This window comes from Perca flavescens, chromosome 1 (assembly GCF_004354835.1).
Source record: "Perca flavescens isolate YP-PL-M2 chromosome 1, PFLA_1.0, whole genome shotgun sequence".
Taxonomy (NCBI): domain Eukaryota; kingdom Metazoa; phylum Chordata; class Actinopteri; order Perciformes; family Percidae; genus Perca; species Perca flavescens.
In genome coordinates this window covers 22,883,540-22,898,986 of record NC_041331.1, presented here as the reverse complement: position 1 = coordinate 22,898,986, position 15,447 = coordinate 22,883,540, and the positions used below count along the sequence as shown (strand labels likewise).

Here is a 15,447-nt window from a genome sequence, read left to right as displayed (position 1 = left end):
GTACATAGGTAGCCTGCACTGCAGACTGCTATTTATAGGCTCATGATTTACTAAATGGTTTCCAGTAAATGTGGGGCTAAAGTCATTTATGGATTAAATTCCTTTATCTGGAATATGTTTTGTTGTGTAAAATCGTCATCCTAACATTTTCTCCTTTGACTGATTTGAGGATCATCTTAAAGCGCCCATATTATGCTCATTTTCAGGTTCATAATTGTATTTTGAGGTTGTACCAGAATAGGTTTACATGGTTTAATTTTCAAAAACCACCATATTTTTGTTGTACTGCATATTGCTGCATCTCCTCTTTTGACCCTGTGTGCTGAGCTCTCTGTTTTAGCTACAGAGTGAGACATCTCACTTCTATCCCATCTTTGTTGGGAGTCGCACATGCACAGTAGCTAGGTAAGGACTACTAGCTAGAAGCTAGCGCTGCTAGCGGTTAGCCACCTCGTTCTCAATGGCAAAACACTGCTACAACACTATAGAACTACTTACATGTCCCTCGTCTGCAGGTATTCCACGCAAAGTTGGAAGTGCGCCCTCGTTTAGAAGAAGTCTCCCGACTAATCCTGCCTTGCACTGACCGAAGTTGGAGAAACAGCTAGCTGATGTGGTATAGGCTAAAGCGGTTAGCACACACCAAATGTTTCGGCCGATGATGTAGACGGCTCTGCAGATTTTGAACATCTCACCCGGAGACTGAAGGCAGGATACATTCAGAGACCCATATCTCACTCAAAACAGCATGGATGTTTTTTATTTCAAGTTTGTATGCGTGTGGATCCACCAGAGACACAAAATAACACCCCAAATCCCAGAAAAAGTGATTTAAAAAAAAAAAAAAAATTCATAATATGAGCACTTTAAGGCCAGTCTTTTTGCAGTCACCAACTTGAATTGTTTTAAGTCTGTTCTTTATGTGAAACTTGTTATGCTGCTATCTTGGCTAGGATTCCTGTGTAAAGGAGATTCAGAATCTCAATCGGAATAGTCCCGGTAGAATAAAAAAATAAAAAGGTGTAATTTGTTTGAATCACTTTTAATAAGCTAAACTCTGTTAATGAATACATTTGTGTGCAGTGAAGAATGTACGTCTTCTAGGAACAGTTAAGTAAATACCTAGAGCGTATCTAACCTGCAGTTTAGCTCTGTAAGTGAATATAAGGGACACAGTTTCAAACACCATGTCCAAACAAATCCTTAGTAACTGCGACCTATCTTCTAGCAGTTTATAAGATTATATTTTTACATATTATATATTTTACATTTATGATTTACTAGATAGCACACAGGGGAATTATATTGAAAAGGAAAAAATTGCATGGTGTCAGTCAGATTCAAATACAACTTCATCTGTTTTTCTTTTTATGGTTTTGTCGGTCTTAACCACTGCACGTGGTGTGCAGGCTGTATTTTGGCAGCATTGGCTTAATGACTTTGGGTGTTGAGTACAATCAAAACGTTACGGACCGTTTGAGCATGAAAAATACTGTTGTGCGGGAAAAAAAGTTTATAATTGACCTACTAGGGTTGACCTTATTCAGATTGACAATATGCATTGACTCATACAGAGAAAGTGTGAATTCTGTCTCGTTGGCACTACAAAACCCCTTGTCATTCATCCCTTTATTTTCTATCTAACAATAAACTGAAAAAGAAAGTATTTCTTTAATTTTTACTATTATAATATTGCTGTATAATTCTGTAATGGCATTTATATTTTCTTTAAAACAAATAATATGGCTAGTAAAAGAATGTATGGAAACAAACATAATAACTGATATGAATAATAAACATAAAAAATGTTACTGTCAATAACAAAGATTTTTAGATCATGATATGCAAACTACATTTAAATTTAGTTTTTTTTAATTTTAGTGAATTGTTTTATTAAAATATAGGCAAGAATTCAAAACCAACTTTTATATTATAAAATCGGGCATGTTTTAAATTCAAGGCAAAGCTTTAGTTGTATTATTTAACAAAATGAAATAATCTCCTGTTCACTTTTAAAATAAGTAGTATTTTAATAAAATAAAATGACTATCTATGAAGCATTTTTTTGTATTTTGACTTGGTTGCGCTTGCCATTTTATCTGCCATTTTGGCTTTCCTCCCACTGGTGTACATGCATGAGGCTCTGCGTGGTGTGAAACAATGCAAATCTTAATTCTGGGATCAGCATAGCTGGCAGTGCGCCGCGACTCCTCTGTGATGGGGACTGAGAACTTCTTAAAGTGGGGTTTTCTTCTCGTTTTCTTGAGCGCTTTATCAATTTTATATCCAAATCGAAATGGTTTGACAAAAATATTTTTCTTGGCTGTTTTCTTGTCCGTACTATCTATTTAAATCAGCTTGTGTAACTTTTGCTGAACAGCGGCCACTGTAGCCACGTGGCAATAACAGAATAGTGCTATATGGAGACATAAAATAAACTATCTGACTCCGTAATGTCCATTACACAACAATGTCTATCTAAAGTTTGCTAACATTAGCTACCATAAGCTCCTGGCCATACCAGGCCATGTAATCATGTAGCAGCAAACCTTTGAGTACTGAATTGACAAAGGGTGTGTTTTGTTGCTTAAATTTGAACATTTCATTCGTAAGGGACTGGCTCTTTCTGCTGTCAAAAATAAGTAAAAGCCTTGCTTTAACGTATGCAGGTGTGTACTGGCCAGCCCTGTATCATCTTTATCCACAACCAGCACACCTGAATTAATTTAAGGCAGAAAAGGTTTTTAAAATGCGATGGTGTTACATTCTTCTCCTGAATGTGCATCTGTAAACTCATTGGTAATGAGAGTGCTTTGCTGACAGACATCCAGGTCGGTCTGGGATGGGCTCAAAAATCCTTTTAGTCATCATCTGCGTTGATAACCATCTTGCAGCACATGACGTCTCAAACTTTTGTTGTGGCAGGTTATTTTATTTTTTTTCCCCTTTAACAATGCTTTCTTTTTTAACCGCTACAGTATGATGCTGACAATCGTATTGCACAACTTGTTGACTGTTCCACGTAATGATCTTTTGAAGCATTTTCTGCAACACGATGCACCGCAAGGGAAAACAATTGAGAGAAACTGCTAATTCCATGTGCGTCACACTGACTGAATATGTGGGGAAATGCATATATTGTGAAGCTCTGTTATACTGTTAGCGCAAAACTTTGCTGTCGACTTAAAGTAAATACGGACCCAAAAAAAGTGCACGTCCATTACTTGTATTTGCTGTTTTGATGAAAATAGCTTATATACTTTGAAAGGTGGAAAATAATGAAAAGTTCAAAAGCTTAAGTGAAAAAGTAATCATTATTTAATCATCTTTGACCAACCAATATAGCTCTTACCTACCCAGTCATCTGTCTATATTTTCTTTCCTGCATCTCTTTCTGGAGTATGCTAAAGTGATCCCAGGTCAAATGAGATGCAGTAAATCCGACAATGTGGAAGATCTGCTGGGACCCTTAAGTATCTCCCGAGGCTTTCTCTTGAAACGAGGACACACCTGCAGCCTTAGAGCAAGCTGAGGGATGTCTCGTCTTGCCTTCCTTTCCTGATCCTCCAAATGTTTTCACCATAGCCTCCTCAAACTCATCCCACACCCATGCTTTTGCGATCTGCAAATTATAGCAAATGTAGCCTTTTAGGACTCTGTGCCCGTTTCACCTTTAATGGGTCTCCACCATGATGGACACCAACTATGATGGCCATACTGTATGTCTGATAAAACCACACCACTTCCATGCCCCTTGGACTTGTCCAGTTTCGCTGCCTTGGCAAAATAACAATATTGGGAAGCAGCACAATTAAACAAAGAATTTGTCCTGCTACTGCTAAAATGGCTCATGTTGCAAAGGAGCAACTCATTCACTCAGTTCTTCTGTCAGCCTTGTTCTGGTCCATCTGCACTTTTCTGGGAAAAATTCACAACAGCCAGGAAGCAGACAGCAACTGCTATCTTCTCTGCTTCAAAGGAGTTAGTGGGTGTGTGTCTATAGGCTGGGTGCTGTACGTCTCCTGACTTGCGTAAACAAAACGCCGTAGTAAAACCACATGATTTGCACCTGAAATAGAGGATGAGAGGACTGTGTAGGGCACTCATTCTGCTGCAACAAACTCTGAACTTTGCTGACGCAAACCAGACAGGCTTGGTTGTTGAATTCGATGCTGTTGTGGATTAATCGTTTGGTTTTGTTCAAAATCCTTCTAGGCCTGGTTTAGTGTTATATTTGTAGCTAGCTTTTTAATGTAGTTCTAGTCCTGAGATCAAATGTTTTTGCTAGTTTTAGTAAAATTGAGTTAACCAAATTAATATGAGCTTGTTCTCGTTGCATATCTGGGGACAAAACCTTCTGTATAAGAATTAATTAAAAATAAGACTATTATATCTCTATTTAAATCGGGAACTCAACTAGTTATATTTAAATTATCTTTAATATCTAACTACTGAAAAACTACTATCTACATCAATACAGCACAGAAAATCCCTTAACACAAATTCCTCCACTAAAATTACAACACTTGACCACAATAGACTTCTTGGAATGCACTAAACATCACAAACTCATGATATTTTGAGTAGGTGATACGTCAGAGTCAAAGATGTCCCCCACAAAATAACCGTTACATACAAACTTTGTTCACTTTCTTAGACTTGAGGCCAGTGGGTGGTGCATATGAAAAGGCATCTGTAGCTCAACACGGAAAGTGGAATTCATTTAGCATAATCCTTGGAGAACAACAACTGTGGCTGTCTGGAGAGAGACAAAGGGAGGTTTAGGAAAGTTGTTTCACTCGAAGTTGCATTGTGACAAAGGTCAGGTCATGAGCTCGAGGTGGGTGTGTCTACTTTGTGGATGAATGCATGTAGATGTAAAGTTTCCAAAGCTTACTGTATTACAAGATAGCAATCATACATTAGTTGTTTAGTTTACAGATGATAATAAGCATACCGCCCCTATATAATGTAATATAATGCTGAGGTGTGAAGAGGAAAAAAAAATAGTTTACACAAAATGAGTTCTGTGTAATAGTGCCTCAGAGCAATCCTGTAATATGATGAAAACTTACTGAAACTGGTGAAATATTTTTAGGTATGCAACTTTCTGGTTGATTTAATGAAAAATTGGTATGGCACATGTTTGTGCCACATGAATAGATCACTAAGGACACTAAAGCCCCTTTTTGACCGCAGAAACTTTCCCCAGGGACTAGGATCCTTTTGAGGAAGTGTGGTCGAAAGTGCGTTTCGACCACAGGGACCAGGGTCTAAATTAAATTCCGTGGACATAGAGAGAGAGAGAGAGAGAGAGAGAGAGAGAGAGAGAGAGAGAGAGAGAGAGAGAGAGAGAGAGAGAGAGAGAGAGAGAGAGAGAGAGAGAGAGAGAGAGAGAGAGAGAGAGAGAGAAATTTTCTGATTGTTTCATGGCTTACGTTCTAAAGCACAAATAAATAACCATCAAATCAACAGATGATTTACTGTGCAGACACGCAGCTGTAAATGTTACTTGGTTATTAAACAAAACATAGGCAGCCATACTGAACTGCATTAGCCGCGAAGCTATTGTTATTTCCGCGCCCATGTTATCCAGCCACACCGGCTGCGATCAGGTCATGAAAATTTGCTGAATTTAGGTGACTGTTTTTGCTTTATGGTGGAGATGTGTTAACAGTATGATTTTTTATTAATTTTTTATTTGCAGATTTCTGTGACTGCAGATTCTGTGTGGCCATGCTAATTAGCCTTATCTTCACATGGTTTAGACCGCGGTGGAAACACAGATAACAATGGGCTGACGGATCGTTTTAGTTTAAAGGGTTGTTAAGATGGTTAAGATGTTTCTAAAATGTAATCAAAATTATACACACAAAAAATACCTGGAGCCAAAAATGTTTAAGTTCCACCAGCGTTCCCTCCGTGCTGGCCGGGGTCGTGTGACATTAACTCGGTGTCACTACGTTGTTATTCTTTTGTAGCACATGGGAACATGGTGTCTAGTAACCTAATGCCATACATGTACTGCACACTGGTTGGATAGTTGCCTGGCTGGTAACCTGTACTACTTTGTGCTTTAGATCAGCTTATCTTATAGTATCACATGTCATGGGACAATACACATTAATCAACATTTCTGTAAATGCGCCAGTGTTAGCCAGTCGGCTAATTTTCAATTGTAGTCCTAGTTGCATTCCAAATCTTTAAACTTTGTCTTACTAGAGGCAAACATCACCCAGCATTAGTGTGCGGATCGGGCAACATTTTTCTGTCCGAGCCCGGCCTGCGTCCGACGGAGTAGTAACCGAACCCGACCCGAGCCCGACACAGTTGAAATAAATTTTTTTTTCTCATTCTAGTGACACATGTACGTTTGTTTGTATGGAAAGCATCGGCGCACACAGTTCAATGTGTTAACCTTTCCTGCTTGCTTCGTTTCCGACCGTGGTCAGAAAACCAGGGGAGACTCGTTACCTCCAGGGCCGACGTTATGAAATGAATAACATCGGGGTTAAAATCCCGTTTCTGGTGATTGGATGGCAAATTAATGAACTTGACTTTCAGTCGGGTTTATATGGGACACCGCACACACTGTGTACAAAACCTAAACTTATTCCACCAACTCTGCTCCAGTCGCATCTACACGTCTGCTTCCTCTTTCTCTATCTCTCTTCTGCCTACTTTCCACACACACACACACACATCACACACACACACGCGCGTGCACACGCACACACGCACACACTGAGCTCTCTTAAAGGAGCCGCAGCACCATTTTACAACAAATGCCTTATCGTGCTGATGTGACCAAGCCCGACCCGAACATCATTTCTAAATATCTGTCCGAACCCGGCCCTTCGGGCTTGGGTCGGGTATCCATCCTCTACACAGCATGTAAAACATTGTGTACAATCTTGTTAAACGTATTACTTCAAGAAACCTGAAACTTCGGTATTTGATGCCTGCTGTTTGCTACCATTCTCCACCGTCTCTTGCTTTCCTAAGATTAACATTTCTCTACATCCACTGTTTTCTTTATGCCAGCACGCTGTGTCTCCTTTTGATTGTTCACTGTACATTTTTCAGGGAAAATTCTGTGCTGACGGCCATAAATGTTTGTTTACATCTAGAGCAGAGGATGTGTCGTGTAGTGGGCAGAGGAATAGTGGCCAACAGTGGATTTGCTTTGCTTTTCATTTCTTTCTGTCATGATATAATTTATATTTTTTATATTTTTGACAACCAGACTAACGAGACGCTTTGGATGATTGGAATTTATGAAAAATTTCTAGGAAGCCATTTCATTGTTTGTTTGTTTTTTTTAATTCACCAATGGGACTAAATGCCACTTAGTGTACAAAGAAACCTATCTTGTCATACTTAAGAACTTTTAAAAAAAGACTCCAAATTACACTAATAAACGCTGGGTTTTGCAGAGCAGATGCTTCACAACACCAGTCCAGTGAAGTGGTAGCTGAGTGTGAAAGAGAGGGATGACATTTTGCACAAGCTCCTTTCCCTAGTCAAAGAATGTTCCATGGTCCTGCCAGGTTGCCCTGACAACACTGGTGACAGCCATAGGCGGACTAGCCATCTGGAGTACCATGAGTTTTCCCGTTGGCCCTGTTGACCTGTAGGCTGGTAGTGAGCCAAGCAGCACAGATGCAAAAAAGATTTTTTTTACAAGTCTTTGGTCCTGTGGATTGTCTTGCCGGTTACGCTGGGAGGAATACTTTATCTCGTCAAACCTTTCACAGACAACAACTTTGTCACTTTATCTCCCAGCTTATTATTTAAGCTACTCAGCAGACAGTGACAGATTGCGTTGTGCATTAATTGTGACTTTGTAAAGCAACTGACCCAAAGTGTCATGCTAGCTACGTTTTAAGTAGTCTAATGTATTTTAGTGAAACTAAAGTTACCAAAACTCTGTCCATTGGGCTGCGAGATTTAAACATAGAATATTCTCAATTATAAAAAAAAAAGATAAAATACAAACGTGTCAGTTGTTATATTTTTTTTTTTTTTTTTTTTGTCAAGATACATGTTTACTAGTTGAATCCTACAAAAATTCTAATTGACGTAATCTTAAGAAATTCTATGAAGTTAATCTTTCAATACATTATAACTATGCAGAGATAAGTGCTAATAGTGTCAACATGGCTTTTGAATTGACAGATAAAAGATGCACAGCACAGACAAATCTTCTTGAGTTTGTACTGAGAGTCTAGCACTGTAATAATTTTTCTATGTACACTTTGCTCCAAGACATCAAGCCAAAAAGTGGCTAAAAATAAGTCCTTGTTGCATATTAAGCACTATTTTATAAAGGGCAATGGCCACAAAGCCAAGAACACAATTGCTTGTTGTTTAAGTTGAGCTCCAGCAATGCTACTGAATATCAAAGATCAGCATCTTGGACACTGCTTTTGGGTTTACAAACACACATGTTGGCCCAAAGTCTCACACCTTTTAGTTGTGCTTCCTGTCCTTGTTCACACTTGGTATATTCTACAGAGTATCTTTGTTAAAGCCTCTTTGTCACTTGAAATATAGCTTCACCACTTTTAATTGAAGTTGTTAAACCTGGTTTGGTCGGTAACTTCCTCATATTACGAGGTTCATGTAAGTTTACTGTTGCTCGTTTTCTTTCTCCATGAGCACTTAGTGTTTATCATTATCTGTGAGGAAACTGTTGTCAGATGTACTGGATTATGAAGCACACACATTGAAAGCCATATTAAAAATAGATATCTATCATTGTTACTAAACATCATTTTTATAGTAATAGTCCCATCGCCAGCAATAAGTTCCAAAATGTGCAACCCTGGATGGTAGAGTTCATCATAAACATTTGTGCAACCTTTTTAATTGTTTTTTTCTTCCAAATTCTTAAAATCTTTTACTGAGACTGTTGCATGTAATGCTATGTTAATATTTAACATAAAATGCATTTTGTAGATAAAGGAAAATTTAGCATCTCCAGTATATATTATAGTATATTTGCAAAATATGTTCTTATATGGCTCAGTTTTGTGTGTGTTTGAGTGTAGGAAACATCTTTGCAGTGAGTCAGTCTGGGTCAAAAGTTTTTTTTTTTTAATCGCAGTCTGCTCCTTCCTTTAGTTGCCTCAGCTGCTGGCCTACCGTCAGCTAACCTGCCAGAGCTTTGGCACTGTGCTACAGGCTAGCCATATCTTGGCAGGTCAAACTATGTCGACCAATGGGACACGTGCACACACACACACACACACACACACACACACACACACACACACACACAGACACACACACACACCCTCTCATCTGGTTAGCTCTCTTTCCTGAACAGGCTTAAAAGAATCAACCCAGCCTGTGCTTTCTTTTCCTCTCTCCGTATCATCTTTTCTTCCTGTGTGTGTGTGTGTGTGTGTGTGTGTGTGTGTGTGTGTGTGTGTGTGTGTGTGTGTGTGTGTGTGTGTGTGTGTGTGTGTGTGTGTGTGTGTGTGTGTGTGTGTGTGTGTGTGTGTGTGTGTGTGTGTGTGTGTGTGTGTGTGTGTGTGTGTGTCTTGACAACCAGAGCCCAGTCCTCATTATCGCCGTGTGCAGACGGCTGCTGACGCTGTGTGTGTCGCCGCAGACTGACGTCAGCAGTGCCCTGCTTCTCTCCATACAAATGCCTTCCTGCCATTGATACCTTTTCTCTGTCCCCCACACTCTTATTAGCGTGTTTTTATCAGTTCTAGCACCTCTCACACCACAGAGCCTAGCTAATATGACACGCAGGTGTAACAACTGGCCGTCTAATAGCTTGCACAGGTTTATTGACTCCGGTTAGGAAATATTTACTACTTGTGTTAAATGTTAAATAACTGTGTGCGTGTGAAGTGATATTTTGATGTGCACTTTATTTTTCCCTGTGGATTTGAGTGCATGTTTGATTGTGTGTGTTTTCTCAGTGTGGGTCTCTCCCTGTTTGCCTCAAATCTATATATTCGTGCAGGTGTGCATATAGTGCAGTTATTTCCCTTTTGTAAATACCGACACCATAAATAAACTTCATCCACATGTAGGTGTGCACACAGTGTTACACAGAATGGCAGATAGACTGGATATGGCCAGTTGTACGAGTCTAACAGGCCCTGTCTGTGCCTGTGTGGTGAAAATATGAAATAAAAAGTAGTGAAATATATGAGCAGTAGATGTTAAATTGAAAAGGTAGGCAGTCTGACATTCTTGCAGACATGGCACATATCTATATTTAGCAGTTGCACAAATGTCCCCACAAAATCAAACTACTTGCATGTTTCCTTTTTAATGCTAGTAGTTTTGGTTTAAAGCATGATTTATTACTGTATTACTGATATATATTGTTTCTTCCTTTCTTAGCGTCTGTAACCCCTAGAGCTAATGTTGGAAAAAGTACACAATACCACAATGTAAAACTACTCCATTACAAGTAAAACATCATGCAAGCAAAACAATACATAAGTAGAAGTAGGGGCAAAATATACTATTATGATTATGAATATTAATTATAATAATATATTAGATTATTATTTCAAATAGATTAATGTGTGTGCGTGTGTATATATATATATATATATATATATATATATATATATATTTATACATACACGTAATTTAATAATTGAGTAGAAGTATAAAGTAGTACAAAATAAATAATAGATGTAATAGATTAAAAAAAAAATAATAATAATAAATAAATTGCGTGTGTTATTGCAAGTGTCTGCATGTGCACAAGTGTCTCAAGTGTGAGCAGCTGAGCCGGAGTTGTGTGTCTCAATCTCTGCGTCTGCCCTCATGTTATGTTTTCATAACAACCCCTCCCGTTGAAGATTTTAATCTCATCGCTTGCAGAAGGCCCTCACTGTAAATAAGCTGTTGCTTGGCACATAGTCTCGCATTGTCAGACCTTCCTCCACAGCGCTCCGGAAGAAGGTCTGGCTAGTCCACACAACAATACAGGATAGGAGAAAAAAGGTGCTCTGGTGTTATTGGCATTTCTTTAAAAACCAATCACATTTTTCTTGAGCAGCGCTAAGCGCCAGACGCATGGCCGGACGCAGGTACAGTGCCTCTGGGAAGGAACTTGTTTTGGTGGAACATATGCACGTAGGGAGGCGAGCTCTGGGAATAAAACGGCTGTCGAGTGTTTGATGAGAATTTTACTCAAAAAAAAAAAAAGTAAATAAATATAATTTGATTGTCTGTTCTAGCTCGGAGGCTGTTTTCCGAATCGACCGGAGTTTAGAATGCCAATACAAAGAAAGCAGAAGGCGAGGGACATTCGGCCGTAAATCAGAGACATCCAGCAGAATCTCCGGCGGCACCGGAACAATCCCGTAAATAAACGTCGTCAGTATAGACTACTTGGCACATAATGTAATGGTGGTAATAGCCCCCATTAAGCCATCTTTTCCTGTTTCTGTGCCGTGTAAGAGGCGGAGAAGACCTCCATGTTTTTGTGCGTTGTGCACAGATTATGCATAGGCATACTGTAATGGTGAGGTGTAGTCAGATTGTACACATACTAAACTATATTGTGTGACACACTAAAGACTTTTGAGCGTGTCTCTGTGTACTGCGCTTACGGTCGAAAGGGTCAGTAGATAATGGAACAAAACATCTTTAGTTGAGGTAAATGAAGGCCAAGCGTACATTGTATTTTTTTTCTTTTCATCTCTGTGTATAGTTCTCTGTCCTTAAGTCACCATCCCATCCTTAATGACATCCTCTCCTTCAGCTTTTACCCATCTACCTCTCCATTTTAGCCCTTCTGCTTCTCTCCATAAACAAGCAGAAGGCCAACAACTCTGTCCTCCGGCCGTCTCCCGCCATCCTGTTGCCATGGTGTATGGAGCATTGTTTGCTGGCCTCTATGTCGGGTTGCCATGGCAGGGCTTATTTGCCATATTAAATGTTTGGCAGCATTGTACAGATGCTGATGACAAACACCCAACATCCCACTTTGATCAATGAAACAGTTACTGATTAGAGGAGATGGGATGGAGCCACTGATTCATTTAACAACCTTAGTTATAGCTTTAATTCACTGTATGCATCACATGCAGAAAAGTAAAACATGTCTGTATAAAATCATTACTATTACAGAAAGCTGGAAAGAAAACCTAGTTTACAAATGTTTATAGATGGATGGATGGATAGAGAGATAGATACTTTATTCATCCCAAGGAAAATTTTAGGCATCCAGTAGCTTAGACAACCATAACACATATACACATATATCTCACATACAGAAAAAATCACTCACAGACAATGTAAAGAGTTAAAGGTGCTAAGGAAGACTGGGTGCAGTGGTGGTAGTGCAAAAGAGAACAGTGTAGGGATTGATCAGTGCAATAGCTTATTATTAAATAAATATTAACTATGACTATGAAAAGACAAGAATGTAAACCTAATAGAATTAGAATTGCTTGACAGAAAAGAAAAAATATACGCTTTTCTTACATTAAAAACCTGGCTTTAAAGCCTTTGCAAACTGGCATATGTTCTTTTTGTAATCACACAATGTAGAAGTAGTGAAAGAGTGCACATTACATTTTAACTATCTTACTGACGTTCTTGACATTGCTGAATATAACAAAGGTTTAATCCAGAATAAAATCTTTTCACATTTTTAATGTGCTATGATGTGCTTTGATTGTTCCTGATAATATGATGACTGGCTGAGACGGTAAAAAGAAGGGTGTGTGTGTGTGTGTGTGTGTGTGTGTGTGTGTGTGTGTGTGTGTGTGTGTGTGTGTGTGTGTGTGTGTGTGTGTGTGTGTGTGTGTGTGTGTGTGTGTGTGTGTGTGTGTGTGTGTTAGGGCTGCCACCTCTTAGTCGATTAGTTGACTAATCGGTCGTTTTGGTCTTAGACGACTAAGATTTCTTTAGTCGATTAGTCATTTTTTATGCTTATTCATGCTTAATTAGTCATATAGGATTCTTGTAGGGTACAGATTTGATAATTGGCAAATTATCAAAGATGTTTTATCAATATTGATAAAGTTATGAATATGGTTATTAATAACTTTATCAAATCGAAGAAAAAAAAAACGGGGCACCACCCTGCAAGTGAGGGACCAATAATCAAACTGTGGAACAGTCTAATTTCTGTGAAAATCCTTTAAAAAGGAAATAAAGGGGTGAATCCAAGCACGGACCTGATCGACCAGCAATTATTACAACAAATACACAAATAATCACAAGCAACTGCTAATTAAGTATAATAAGATTTATTAACGTCACAATTATCAGTAGCTAATCAATAATCCTTCAATAATAAACTAATATACCTTTTTACAATATCACAAACAAAACAAAAACAAAGCAGCATGGATGGACGGACGTGTGTGTGTGTGTGTGTGTGTGTGTGTGTGTGTGTGTGTGTGTGTGTGTGTGTGTGTGTGTGTGTGTGTGTGTGTGTGTGTGTGTGTGTGTGTGTGTGTGTGTGTGTGTGTGTGTGTGTGTGTGTGTGTGTGTGTGAGAGAGAGAGTGAAAAGGGAGGGGCGGTGTCGAAGTGTAGTTCTAACACAAAAACAACTCCAAAAATGGCTACTCCTGTGAGCTGCACAAACTATGTAGCCTCAAGAGGGCGGTAGTGGTGCTGGGTGCACGGAGAAGGGGCTGAAGAAGCCGGGGGGGGTTGCTAGGCAACGCGCACGCTTAGCCGGTATGGTAGCTAGTTCCTGTGTTAGCTCTGTACGAACGTAAGCCGATTCCACGTGGCTAAACTACAGCGTTAGCTCGGGAGCTACGCGGCTAGCCTGTGTTGTGTGTGTGTGTGTGTGTGTGTGTGTGTGTGTGTTAGTAAAAGAAGAAAGAGAAGAAGAGTAAAGAAAAGAGGCACTCTGATCTTAGTTATCGATAATGACCCAGTCCCCCTCAGCCACTCAGGTCTGGGCTAACGTGTAGTTAGGACAGACTCTGAGACTTTTGTTTTGCTGAGGAAAACGTCACTATAACCACTCCAGTGGCTAACAGCTGATTTTTGCGATTCTATCGCAGTCAGTAACTAAACTGCTCAAAGGAGTGATTTAGCAGGTAGCGATTACAGTTATACCCAGCTACTTAACACAACATAATCAACGGTATTGTGTCGTGATCTATTGATACATTCACAGAAACAGATTAGTAACCAGATATGGCCAATACATGATTACAATCAGATCACATTTATGGCACAAGCGGTAGCGAACCCTTTGCTCATTAATAACAAAACAAAACGCACTAGTTCTAACATCTGCCCAGAACTGTGTAAGCCTCTTACTGTGCGTCGTTTGTCAGTTAAATCTCTTGCCAGAGTTTAACGATCTGTTTCGTCCGGAGCAGAGGACGAATGTGATCCAGGTCGATCAAAACAAGAAACAGAACGCCGTCCTTTCCTTGAATCCAGGCTGATTAAACCCGCTGCAGATGAGGAGATCCTCGGCCAGTATTTCCTCTGATCCCCTTTGTATATCAGACCGATATAAAGTTGTCCCAGCTCAAAACTCGACCAGCGAGGTGATGCTGGCTAGCTAGTCCGGACTAGTGCTTCCTGTCAGCAACCGGGGGTTACCGTGAAAGCGAAGAAACACACGCACCGACAGCTTTTATCCTTCCTCCGCCTCCTAGTGGCAGGGTGGTGCATTCAAAGACCCGACAGCCAATGGGAAAAGTGCAACCTTATCACAGGTGTGAAGCAGTTCTTTGTCTCACCACCAGTCTTCCTTGCCATCCTTGTGTTGAATGCACATTCTTCATTTTGCGAAGTGGCGGCTTGTAGGAGTTTGGTGAAACTGGCTTTGGGATTCACATGTAGACCAAGATCCTTTTCTTGCCTTCAGCTCAATCTGAGCCAAATCACTGTTTAACCAGCTTCTTGGTCCCCAACAGTCATTTCCAAGAAACTTATGAGCACATATATGGTAAACACAAGATTTAAAGTGGTGCTTTTGCAGGATTAATTGTGGAGAAACTCAGTTTTACAGATGGTTAATTAACTACATTGTGCTTTTCTAGTCTTAACCACCTCTCAAAGAGCACAGCTCTGTCAATTAAATCAACTAATCGATTAGTCGACAAAATTGTATAAGTGTTAGTCGACTAAGAATTTCTTTAGTCGAGGACAGCCCTAGTGTTTTAGTGCGTTAGGTTGAGGTTCTTGGTGTTTGCCGAGGTGTTTCACAAAATGAGGCTTAATCCTCTTTGTCTGTCCCCCTCATGGTGCTGGGTGAGACTGCATGCGGGCTATTTAAAAGAAATGTATATTGCCTGGATTTTAAATAGCAAACTGCTATATTTCTACCCATTAAAACATGAAGGTAGACCTAAAATAGGTAGGGGGTGGAGGGGGGGGTTTGCTGCATGACATATTGGACTACGATTCATCATAAATAGTTGTTTTTATATTTTCAATTGTTATGCTGTCAAAAGTGATAGATTTCAGTGCTTTCACTT

General features: G+C 39.6%; 1 protein-coding gene across 1 annotated transcript in view; it reads left to right on the top strand.

Annotated features, from left to right (window-relative positions):
- The window catches only part of pde3b (phosphodiesterase 3B), a 52,224-nt gene that overhangs the window by 22,466 nt on the left and 14,311 nt on the right, over positions 1-15,447 (top strand). The window lies entirely within an intron of this gene.